This window comes from Arachis hypogaea, chromosome 6 (genome assembly GCF_003086295.3).
Source record: "Arachis hypogaea cultivar Tifrunner chromosome 6, arahy.Tifrunner.gnm2.J5K5, whole genome shotgun sequence".
NCBI lineage: Eukaryota > Viridiplantae > Streptophyta > Magnoliopsida > Fabales > Fabaceae > Arachis > Arachis hypogaea.
Genome location: NC_092041.1, coordinates 28,838,184 through 28,849,951, shown reverse-complemented (window position 1 = coordinate 28,849,951; position 11,768 = coordinate 28,838,184). Strand labels below are relative to the sequence as shown.

Genomic DNA, 11,768 nt, shown 5'->3' with positions numbered 1-11,768 from the left:
CTTGCCATTCTTCACGACATTATCCAAGCTAAATAAAGCAAGGTCGGCCTCTGGGGCAATAACCCGAACCTGCTCCTTCAGGTTCTCATAAGCAGCAGTTACGCTGCCCACAAGGTGACCCTGGAGCTCCGAATAATCAACCCGGACCAACTCTAACAACCCTCTGAGACGCATCACTTCTCGGTAAGTCGTGACATAGCTGTCTTTGTGCTTCAATGCCACATCATCAGCCAACCACACAGAGGTCGCCAGGGCAAGAGAGCTGGCCTTCTCCCCTTCCAGCTCCTTTTTCAACTTAGTCACCTCCGCTTCAAGCTCCTCCTTCAGACCCTTCATCCGATCAAACTCTCGCTTAGCTTTCTCCATAAAGGCTTTGGTAGCATGCAGAGGAAGATTTTGAGCAGTCCAATATAGAGCAGCTCCCATATGAGCCATCTTAACACTGCTCCAAGTTATAAAATCCAAGTGATGAAACAGAGAATCATCAACCATAGAGAGGGACCATAAGGGGCGATCAACTGGTCGACAAAGCCAATAGGGTCAAAATCCGGGGCATCCAGATTGAAAGGTTCGACGGTTCGAGGTCTTTTAGGAGGAGGAACAACCGAAGAAGAAACCACGGCAGCAGTAGAAGATTGTGGGGGATCCACTAAACGAACCCGAGGGGTAGAGATCATTCTCCTCGGGCCAGGAGAACTCGGCACAGACGGCTTTAATGGGACCTGAGAGGACCCTTCCCTATCTACACGGGTCAAGGTGTTTTGAGCTACAGTAGCTTTTCTTGCCTTCTTGAAGGCCTTCATTGCATCATTATTCTTGGCCATCTCTGAAAAATGGAAAACAACAACTCATCATACTGGGAAGAAAGGGGAAAAGCAAAAAACAAGAAATAGTATACATCAAGTAATAGCTAATATATCTCGGACAAGGGAGGGGTCTCCCAAATATTTTTTGGTATCTAAATGAGGAGGTTTCCCCCAAAGATCCTCCGAAACCGTCACAAAGGCCTGTTTGACCTCATCAAGCATCTCCCACGTATAACGGGCACTACTACATTCTGCTGCCAATGTAAAGGGAAGGATGGCTCCCCATTCACTTCCAGAAAAAAGGGACGAGCTCCTTCAACAGCTCGAACCTTGAAAAAATAATTCTTGAAGTCCCTAAAAGACTTATCGTACATGGTAAAAACCTTATATCCTTGTGCAGATCTAAAAGAAACCCACGAGGCTTTCTTTTTTTAAGAGATTCCGGGCTTAGTTAAAACAAACAAGTAAAGGAAAAGAGTTTGAGAAGGGGTAACATTTAGTTCTAGTCAAAGAAGTTGAAAAATCTTAATAAAGCCCCAAGAGTTTGGATGAAGCTGGGACGGAGCTACATTACACGACCACAACAAATCGGTCTCAAACGAGGTAAAAAGGAAAGTGATATCCAATTGGCTGAAGAAATAGTCATAGGAATAAAAGAAAAGGATCTCCCCCTGGGTCAGGACAGGGAAGCAAACCCTATCCTCGGAGTCAGGTGCCACCAACTTATAATTCTCCTCTTGATCCCTACTCTTACAGAGACGGTGATGCTTCTTAAGCTCCACATAGAATTCAGCATTAACCACAGAAATACACATTAAAACAAGGGAGTCCAACCAATCGGACATATCCTTAGGAATCTTAGAAGACGTCTCTACAATATTTTTGCGAGAAGACATAGCCAACTAGTCCTACAAACAAGAAAAGAAGAGTGGATTACTAAAAATATCTCGGACAAAATCAAAGTAACTCAGCCAGCACAGTCCAAACACGGCACAAACAGCAAAAGGAAACCCCAGGACCCACACCAAGAAGGTCCAGGGGCATCCTTTGGAGGCAATCAGAGAATAAAGATCCAGGAAAATCTACAAGACTAATGTCCCAACAAGAAACCCGTAGCAAGAACAAAGAGAAACCCTTTCCAAGAAAAACAAACCACGTAAGAAGAAACACCAAGAAACGTAAGTTTTTAGAAGAAAACAGAAGGAGAGGAGAAAAAGGAAAGTCACAGCAAAAGCAAGAGAGGAGAAAAATGTTTTTTGAGAGTAAATTTCAAAATAAAAGCCAAGAGAAACGGAGCATCAAAAACCAATTAATGGGGCATTAAAATCCCTTGCACGTTCCCAAGGCCAGGACGCTAATCCAAAAGCACGCATTTTCAAAGGAAGCGAAACATTCTGCATTCAAAATAGGGAACCCTACAAAGATAAAATCGACGAAATGCTCAAGTTCGGCTTCACCCGAGAAGGATCAAAGTCTTAAAACTAAAGAATCAACCTCAAAAGGAAGACCGAGCTCGAGTAGGGGCACTGTTCATACCCCGGGTCGAGTTGTCCGACCAGGGATGTTCTACCGACAAAACGACCGACCTCCTCAGGTCAGGACAATCTGACCTCTTCTCAAAGAGCTCGGCCAAGACACAAGAAAGACCAATAAAGGGCCCAAACAGAGGACACGTCCCGAATCCAAAGGCAGCCCAAGCCTATAGAGATAAGGGTGGTTCCCTTGAAGATACGAGGACCTCAGTCAAAGATAAGATAAGATAAGATAAGATAACTAACTTATCCTATCTAAAAGGGTCACTTCACACCATTATAAATACGCTGGGGCACCCAGGTATAACTCATACTCTGATTCTACTCATACTCTGATCCTTTGTCCCCGGAGGGTGGGGGGTACCTGCAAGGGACTCTGATGCTTAAGTTAGCAAGGGTATTAAGCAGGTATTGAGTAGAATCAGAGTATGAGTTATACCTGGGTGCTCCAGCGTATTTATAATGGTGTGGAGTGACCTTTTTAGATAAGATAAGTTAGTTATTTTATCTTATCTTTATCTTATCTTTGAGTGAGGTCATCTTATCTTCAAGGGAACCGCCCTTATCTCTATAGGCTTGGACTGCCTTAGGATTTGGGTCGTGTTCCTCTGTTGGGACCTTTTTGGGCTCTTCCTGGTGATTTGGCCGAGCTCTTTGAGAAGAGGTCGGATAGTCTTGACGCGAAGAGGTCGGTCGCTTTATCGCCAAACATCCCGGGTCGGACAGCTTGATCCGGGATATGAACAATTATGCATAATATAAATATACTAAAATTAATTACTACAAAATGAGATATTTCATTAAACTCAAAATATTAATACACAAATTTCTCTTGAAAAGTAATAAACCATGTTACAAATCTAAATAACAAAAAAATACTACAAGCTTCCGTAGTTTCTCAAGATCTGTATTTAAATGAAATACATATAAATTCCAGCAGTGAGAATATTCAGCTAGAACCTCAAGATATGCTGGCGAAACACGAGTGGCATTAAAAACCAAACAGGCTCTAGCAAATGGTACAAGTAACGGTTGCCTCGGTGTCACATTCCTTCACTAGTATGAAGCAATATTTCATTAATCATGAATGTGGCATTGAATAAGGAATTTATCAATGTGCAGGTTACATACTGAATAAGCATAGGAAAAATTCAATATTAATGATGCACCTAACTACCTAAGGACCTTAATGATCAAATTTTGAAATTAAGAACTATTGAATAAACATTATTCATTACCTCGTAGAGAAGCATGAGTGGAAGGTACCAATCGGTGCCATAGGGTAATATGTCAGCTTCAGATTTTCATATTTGAGTTGTGATAGTTCTTTTTTCAAGGTCTACAAATACTTGAGAAAATGAATCAGCAAAAGAACTAAGGGGGAAAAAATAAAAAAGGGGTAAAAAACTAAACATGATGCAGTGGCAAGTGGCAAGTGCCAATTGAGACATGATTAAAATGCAAGTAACCAATCAAGTTAAGATTAAAGATACTAGAAATGAATGAAGAATAGGAGTGTTGAAAGAAGGGTAACCTGTTGAGCCCTAATTCTTCGTTACTTTTCATGGCACACTTATCAAAGGAAGACTTGAGAGATGCCTCCAGCTCAAGAATCTTGAATTTCAAACCCTTACATTTTCTCCAGCTGATTACTCTGAGCTGTAAATAAAGCTTACAGAAGCAATATCATCATCTTTCAAGTAATTACAATTATACTCTGCTATTATGGATTTTTTGCATCATTTGTAGCACTGCATTGGTTATAACTTACAAAAATTTATTTAACTATCATTTGCAGGTTTGCTAGAAACTTTGATTAGACCTGAAAGTTACTTATTATATCTTGATTCTTGAGATCAAAGGTGTGTAATTTAGTGAGGTTTGTAGCTCATTCCATTTTGTACTATCATTACTTGTTAAGTTGTGAAATATTTATTTGATTTAGAATAGGATTGTAGTCTAACTCTATTTAGGTCTTACTTGAATTGTCAATTTTTGTGATCATTCAGTATCATTGCTACTCATGGATAAAACTTCACAGACATTGATGTTAACTATTTTTTTAATTCTCTCTTTCTGCATGTAACTTGACAGTATGATAGAACTATATTGTGCTTAGAATCACAATTTATGAATTGAGCTTTTTAAGCTGTTGATTAAGGGTATGTTTTCTATGATAATTAAGGCAAATGTGCATGAAAAAGGATCACTCATGATCTTCATTTCCTGTATACTCATTTGCTAGAAAATATAGTTGTGTTTTATTTTAGTATATATATATATATATATATATATATATATATATATATATATATATATATTAACATCTTGTTTTATGTCATAAAAATTAGACAAAGTTAGTTCTTATCTCAAAAAATGATAAAATTTTGGTACTCTTAAATAAGAAGTTTTCAAATAAATTTTAGTAGATAGTTGCTTTGTTTCCATATTATCTAGAAGATATTAACATATCAGAGTACTAGTCATCCTAGTATATTCTAATAAATTGCATGCACTTCAATTATTAGAGGATTGTCATCATCAGTGAATTATATTCTTGTTTTATTAGAGAGTTCCACTAAACTTATCAAGATTCTTGAAAAATTATCAATAAACAAATAGAGAGAGAGAGAAAGAAACTGGTGTACTTGAGTTTACTGTGACTAGTATCTGGATGAGAAAGGAGAGCTTCAAAGTGCAATGGTATCTGAACTCTGAAGTTGATGCATTCTGTTTTGCTACACTGTGTGGCATGTTGCACCTGTAACAAAATCATTCTATTTATGAACATTATATTTCATAAATGATGAGCTAGTTTCATAAATTTTTATTCAAATTTCATAAATTCTTTTTTTATGAACATTCCTCCTCTTCAAAAACATGACTCCAATCACATAGAAGCTACATATTACATAATCTTCAAAGTTTAATTGGAAAGATGATTGAAAGTGCCAGCACTCAATCATAGCTTTTATCAACTTTGAGACAACTTTATTACGCCTTCAATTGAATAAGTCCTTGAAATGAAGCCTTGTTGTCTGATTTTATTCAACCAATTACCAAAAGTTACATTATTGAGAGAACTTGATCTTATAATGTAAGCAAGAAGACTCATAAAGAACACGTGCTCACCAATAGATTCTGTTGTGAATAGTAATAGTGGAGATTGTGTTAGTTCCTTCTCTGATCAAAGCAATAGGTACCTAAACTGTGGTTGTAGAGAAAATAGTAAAAGTAAAAATATTCCAAACTTTAAATCAGGCCTTAAGTAATTGATCCACCTAAGACTGCAACTCTTACCACTCCTCTGCAAACCTGTCACCAGCAACAACATTAACAACAACATAGAACAAACCTTACAACATGTATCATATTATGAGTACTAACCTGCTTGCTTAGGAACAGAGCTCCAACATCCATGACCGTACTTAGTGATATACATGAGAAGCTTTTCATCCTCTTTAGGAGAGACCATAGACCCTTCCGAAGCTTCTGCTTGTAATAGTAAGAGTGTCTTCCCATTATTATTCTTCAAGTATGTGTGAATGAATGAATGAAGTGAAGGGAAAGAGAATGAAAGTGGCAGCTAAGAAAAAGAGTTGAAATAAATAATATAAGAGGACCATGAACTATGGAGTATAGACCCATCAAAATAAGTCTAAGTCAATGAGGCTCCTTATACTAATTAATTATTACAAAATATCATAGTAAATAATGTAAATGTAGTAGTTGGAATTGGAAGGGGTGAAATTAAATTAGGGAAGGTTCATTTTGGCTACTTGTCACTGACTTGTGTGAGAATGGAGTTAATAAACAGTAGTACATTCATGTCTCTTGTAAGGATGGTGGACCATCAATTTTCATTCATATTATAAAATCAAATAATCCATACTATATGCTTGTAACTAAAGCATCCAATATTCATTCATTCATCCTCAACACTAATATCTTTCAAATGAGTTATTAATTACTCAAAACTATAAAATGTAACAATTCAAAATATATGTTATGAGCCAGAGTAGTAGACACAAGAATTTCTGGCCATTCTTGATGTCTGTAAAAAGAGGAATTTGAATACTCCGCTTTGGTTAGTGCTTAGTGCTGGAACTCGTGCCTTGAGAGACATAATAAAAGACAAAAACTAGAATTTTACCATATTGGAATTATTGAGTTCAACCGTTGAAGAATCACCATGAATCAGGTTACTTCTATCAAACCTATTAATCAAGAGAATCTAATGCACTAACAGACCAGAGAATCATACTAATTACAATGGATTCTGCCAGATATCAAGTTAAGCAGCAAATATTGAAGCACATCGACATGCATTTCGATTCCTAAAGCACCCAATCCTAGCGTTCAAACTCCACAAAGGGGTCAGACACCTGCAAGTGCTGACAACAACCCCCTTAAGCAGGCTTTTCCAACCACTTCTGTAGGAAATAAACCTACAACAACTAAGGTTGAAGAGTATAAAGCCAAGATGTCTTATCCTCAGAAACTCCGCCAAGCGGAACAGGATAAGCAATTTGCCCGCTTTGCAGACTATCTCAGGACTCTTGAAATAAAGATTCCGTTTGCAGAGGCACTTGAGCAAATACCTTCTTATGCTAAGTTCATGAAAGAGATCTTAAGTCATAAGAAGGATTGGAGAGAAACTGAAAAAGTTTTCCTCACTGAAGAATGCAGCGCAGTCATTCTGAAAAGCTTACCAGAGAAGCTTAAAGACCCTGGAAGCTTTATGATACCATGCACATTAGAGGGTACTTGCACCAAGAAAGCTCTATGTGATCTAGGGGCAAGTATCAACCTAATACCTGCATCCACTATCAGAAAGCTTGGCTTGACTGAAGAAGTCAAACCAACCTGAATATGCCTCCAACTTGCTGATGGCTCCATTAAATATCCATCAGGCATAATTGAGGACATGATTGTCAAGGTTGTGCCATTTGCCTTTCCCACTGACTTTGTAGTGCTGGAAATGGAGGAGCACAAGAGTGCAACTCTCATTCTAGGAAGACCTTTCCTAGCAACTGGACGAACCCTCATTGACGTCCAAAAAGGGGAATTAACCCTGAGATTCAATGAGGATGAGTTCAAGTTGAATGTTGTCAAAGCTATGCAGCATCCAGACACATCAAATGACTGCATGAGCACTGATATTATTGACTCTTTGGTAGAGGAGGTCAATATGACTGAAAGTCTCGAATCATAGCTAGAGGACATCTTTAAAGATGTTCACTCTGATCTGGAGGAACTAAAGGAAATAAAAGAAATTTTGAAAATTCCTCAGGAATGAGATAAGCCTCCTAAACCCAAGCTCATGCCACTACCACCATCCCAGAAATATGCATTTCTGGGAGAAGGTGACACTTTTCCAGTGATCATAAGCTCTGCTTTAAATCCACAGGAAGAGGAAGCACTAATTCAAGTGCTAAGGACACACAAGACAGCTCTTGGGTGGTCCATAAGTGATCTTAAGGGCATTAGCCCAGCAAGATGCATGCACAATATCCTATTGGAGGATGATGCTAAGCCAGTGATTCAACCACAAAGGCGGCTAAATCCAGCCATGAAGGAGGTGGTGTAGAAAGAGGTCACTAAGTTATTAGAGGCTGGGATTATTTATCCTATTTCTGATAGCCCCTGGGTGAGCCCTGTCCACGTTGTCCCCATGAAGGGAGGCATGACAGTGGTTCATATTGAAAACAATGAACTGGTTCCTACAAGAACAGTTACAAGGTGGCGTATGTGTATTGACTACAGAAGGCTCAATACAGCCACCAGAAAGGATCATTTTCCTTTACCATTCATAGACCAGATGCTAGAGAGACTAGCAGGTCATGAATATTATTGCTCTTTGGATGGCTATTCAGGTTACAACCAAATTGCAGTAGATCCTCAGGACCAAGAGAAAATAGCATTTACATGTCCTTCTGGAGTATTTGCCTACAGAAGGATGCCTTTTGGTCTGTGCAATGCACCTGCAACCTTTCAGAGGTGCATGCTCTTTATCTTCTCAGATATGGTAGAAAAATTTTTAGAAGTCTTCATGGATGACTTTTCAGTATTTGGAGACTCATTCAGCTCCTGCCTTAACCATCTAGCACTTGTTCTGAAAAGATGCCAAGAGATCAACCTAGTTTTAAACTGGGAAAAACGTCACTTTTTGGTGACTGAAGGGATTGTCCTTGGGCATAAAATTTCAAACAAAGGAATAGAGGTGGATCAAGCTAAGGTGGAGGTAATTGAAAGATTACCACCACCTGCCAATGTTAAGGCAATCAGAAGCTTTCTGGGGCATGCAGGATTCTACAGAAGGTTTATAAAGGATTTTTCAAAAATTGCCAAACCTCTGAGTAATCTGCTAGCTGCTGACATGCCATTTATCTTTGATAAGGAGTGTCTGCAGGCGTTTGAGACTCTGAAAGCTAAGCTGGTCACAGCACCAGTCATCTCTGCACCAGACTGGACATTACCATTTGAACTAATGTGTGATGCCAGTGACCATGACATTGGTGCAGTATTGGGACAAAGGCATGATAAGCTTCTGCACGTCATTTATTATGGCAGCCGTATTCTAAATGATGCACAGAAGAAATACACAACCACAGAAAAGGAGTTACTTGCAGTGGTTTATGCTATTGACAAGTTCAGATCTTATTTAGTAGGATCAAAAGTGATTGTGTACACTGACCATGTTGCTCTTAAATATCTACTCACAAAGCAGGATTCAAAACCTAGGCTCATAAGATGAGTGTTGCTTCTGCAAGAGTTTGATATAGAAATAAGAGACAGAAAAGGGACAGAGAATCAAGTAGCTGATCACCTGTCCCGGATAGAACCAGTAGCAGGAGCATGCCTTCCTCCTACTGAGATCTCTGAAACCTTTCCGGATGAGCAACTCTTCGCCATTCAGGAAGTACCATGGTTTGCAGACAGGAAAGGGAAGAAGCATGAAAAGTGTTCATACCCTGACCGGACTCCTCCAACTCGGCAAAATCCAAGAAAAGGTCCGACCTCGTCCCAAGGCCCACGCCTGAGGTCGGACCTCGGACAATAAAGCTAAGAAGGCCCATCAAAAGGAACGCAGCCCAAAACCTAAAGGCCGAAAAGGCCTAGGAAAGGCGGTTCCACAAAGATAGAGATAAAACTCCCAAAAGATAAGATAAGATAAGAATATCTTATCCAGGGAGGATCACGGCCAACTACTATAAATACACTGGAGCACCCAGGTATGACATATATTCCACATTCTACACATATCTGCTTGAACCCATGCTAACTTAAGCATCGGAGTGTCATTGCAGGTACAACCACCAACCACTCCACATATCAAGCTCGGGTCCCTGACCCCCACCTCGGGCCTCTCCAAGACGACCGAGCTACACGTTTCAGGTAACCCTCGGAACATTGGCGCCGTTGCCGGGGACCTGGAAGTCATCCCTCTACTATGGCGGACGACCCCTCCAACAATAACCACGCTGCATCAGAACAAGAGGACGAAGTTGACACCGGAGAACGACCGGACAGCCCTCTATCACCACGCACTCCAGGAGGAAACAAACAGAATCGCCCAAAGACATCACTCCCAAACAAAGATCCGCAAAATTCCGAAAAAGAAAAGAACTCGGAAATTTTAGAAGCAGTCCGGGCACAACAAAACCGACTGAAACAACTCGAAGAGGACATAAAAAAGCAGAAAGAAACTGAACAAGATCTGAGAAGGGAGGCTCGAAAGCGCAGAGAATTAGAAGAAAAACTACGGAAAATAGAGGCCAATCTGCAAGACCGGACAGAACGCGGCACCACCCCCGAATGCAACCATGATCCCTTCACGCAAGAGATCATGAAGGAGAAGGTACCACGAAACTTCAAGCCACCCGATATGGATCTCTACGACGGCACCACCGATCCAAGTCACCACCTTAGCAACTTCAGAAGCAGAATGTACTTAGTCGACACCTCCGACGCGATTCGATGCAAAGCCTTCCCCACCACTCTCACCAAGTCGGCCATGAAGTGGTTCGACAACCTGCCACCAAGATCAATCACCAGCTTCGAAGACCTAACCAAAAAATTCCTGACAAGGTTCTCTATTCAAAAGGACAAAACAAAACATGCCCCCAGTCTACTCGGAATCAAACAAGGTAACCAAGAAACTCTCCGAGAGTACATGGAGCGATTCAACAGAGCCTGCCTGGACATACAACACTTGCCCACTGAAGCAGCCATCATGGGACTAGCCAACGGCCTAAAGGAGGGACCGTTTAGCCAATCCCTATCCAAATGATACCCGACCTCCCTATACGAGGTGCAGGAGCGAGCAGAAAAATATATCAACATGGAGGAAACCTCCCAGTTAAGAGACTCTTCTAGGAAGGAATCGACCTACCCACTCCGAGATCGAGATCGGGAACAAATGAAGAAAGAAGAAACCAACTCGGGCAAGCCACGGAAGTACCACAGTTACACCCCCCTCCGAATCTCCTTGGTAGACATCTACAGAGAAGTATGCCACACCGAAAAGATCCCACCACCTCGACCGCTAAAACACAAGAGAGCGGGGAGAGATCGGTCTGAATACTGTGAATATCACAAGCTCTACGGTCATTCTACTAACGACTGCCACGACCTAAAGAATGTTATAGAAAAGCTAGCCAGAGAAGGAAAACTCGACAGATACATAGCGGAGAAAGGAGAAGAGACCAAGAAGAGAATGAGGGGAGATAACGGAGATCGGGCTGAACAAACCCCGCGAACCCCTGAAAGGCACGTTCACATGATAAATGGAGGTTTTGCAGGCGGAGGAACATCCAGATCCTCGCAAAAAAGACACCTCAAAGAAGTCTACCACATCCGAGAAGACAATCCCCTGCCCGAACTACCTACTATCTCGTTTACCCGAGAAGATGCTCAAGGGATAATACCCGGGCACGACGATCCAATGGTAATCACCATTATCCTGGCAAACGCCAACTTACATCGAACCTTGATTGACCAGGGAAGCTCTGCAGATATCCTGTTCAAAACGGCCTTCGACAAACTCGGACTTGAAGAAAAAGAACTAAAGGCCTATCCCACCGACCTGTTTGGGCTAGGAGATACCCCGATCCATCCCTTAGGATACATCTCGCTACACACTACCTTCGGAAAAGGCGAGCAATCTAAAACATTAAGCATCGACTACATTATAGTCGACGTCACTTCAGCATACAATGCCCTCATTGGGCGACCAACCCTAAACAGACTGGCAGCTATAGTCTCGACCCCACACCTCTGTATGAAGTTCCCTACCGCAAAAGGAATCGCTACCCTGAAGGGCGACCAAAAACTGGCACGGCGATGCTACAACGAAAGCCTGAGCTTAAAAAGAAAAGAGATCAACACAATAGAACTCGGGCGAGTTCAAGCCCGAGAAGATATTCGG

The 11,768-nt window shown here is 41.0% G+C and overlaps 2 long non-coding RNA genes across 2 annotated transcripts; both read right to left on the bottom strand.

Moving 5' to 3' along the window:
* Nucleotides 1–3,115: 3,115 nt before the first annotated feature.
* Nucleotides 3,116–4,595, bottom strand: LOC112698151 (uncharacterized). Its single transcript, XR_003151396.3, has 3 exons — nt 3,873–4,595; nt 3,577–3,677; nt 3,116–3,394 (listed from the first exon to the last, which is right to left on the bottom strand). It is a non-coding gene; the product is annotated as an uncharacterized lncRNA (long non-coding RNA).
* A 79-nt stretch (nt 4,596–4,674) lies between these two features.
* LOC140173347 (uncharacterized) lies at nt 4,675–5,950 on the bottom strand. The gene is made up of 3 exons (XR_011861967.1): nt 5,726–5,950; nt 5,471–5,653; nt 4,675–5,099 (listed from the first exon to the last, which is right to left on the bottom strand). It is a non-coding gene; the product is annotated as an uncharacterized lncRNA (long non-coding RNA).
* Nucleotides 5,951–11,768: the final 5,818 nt, after the last annotated feature.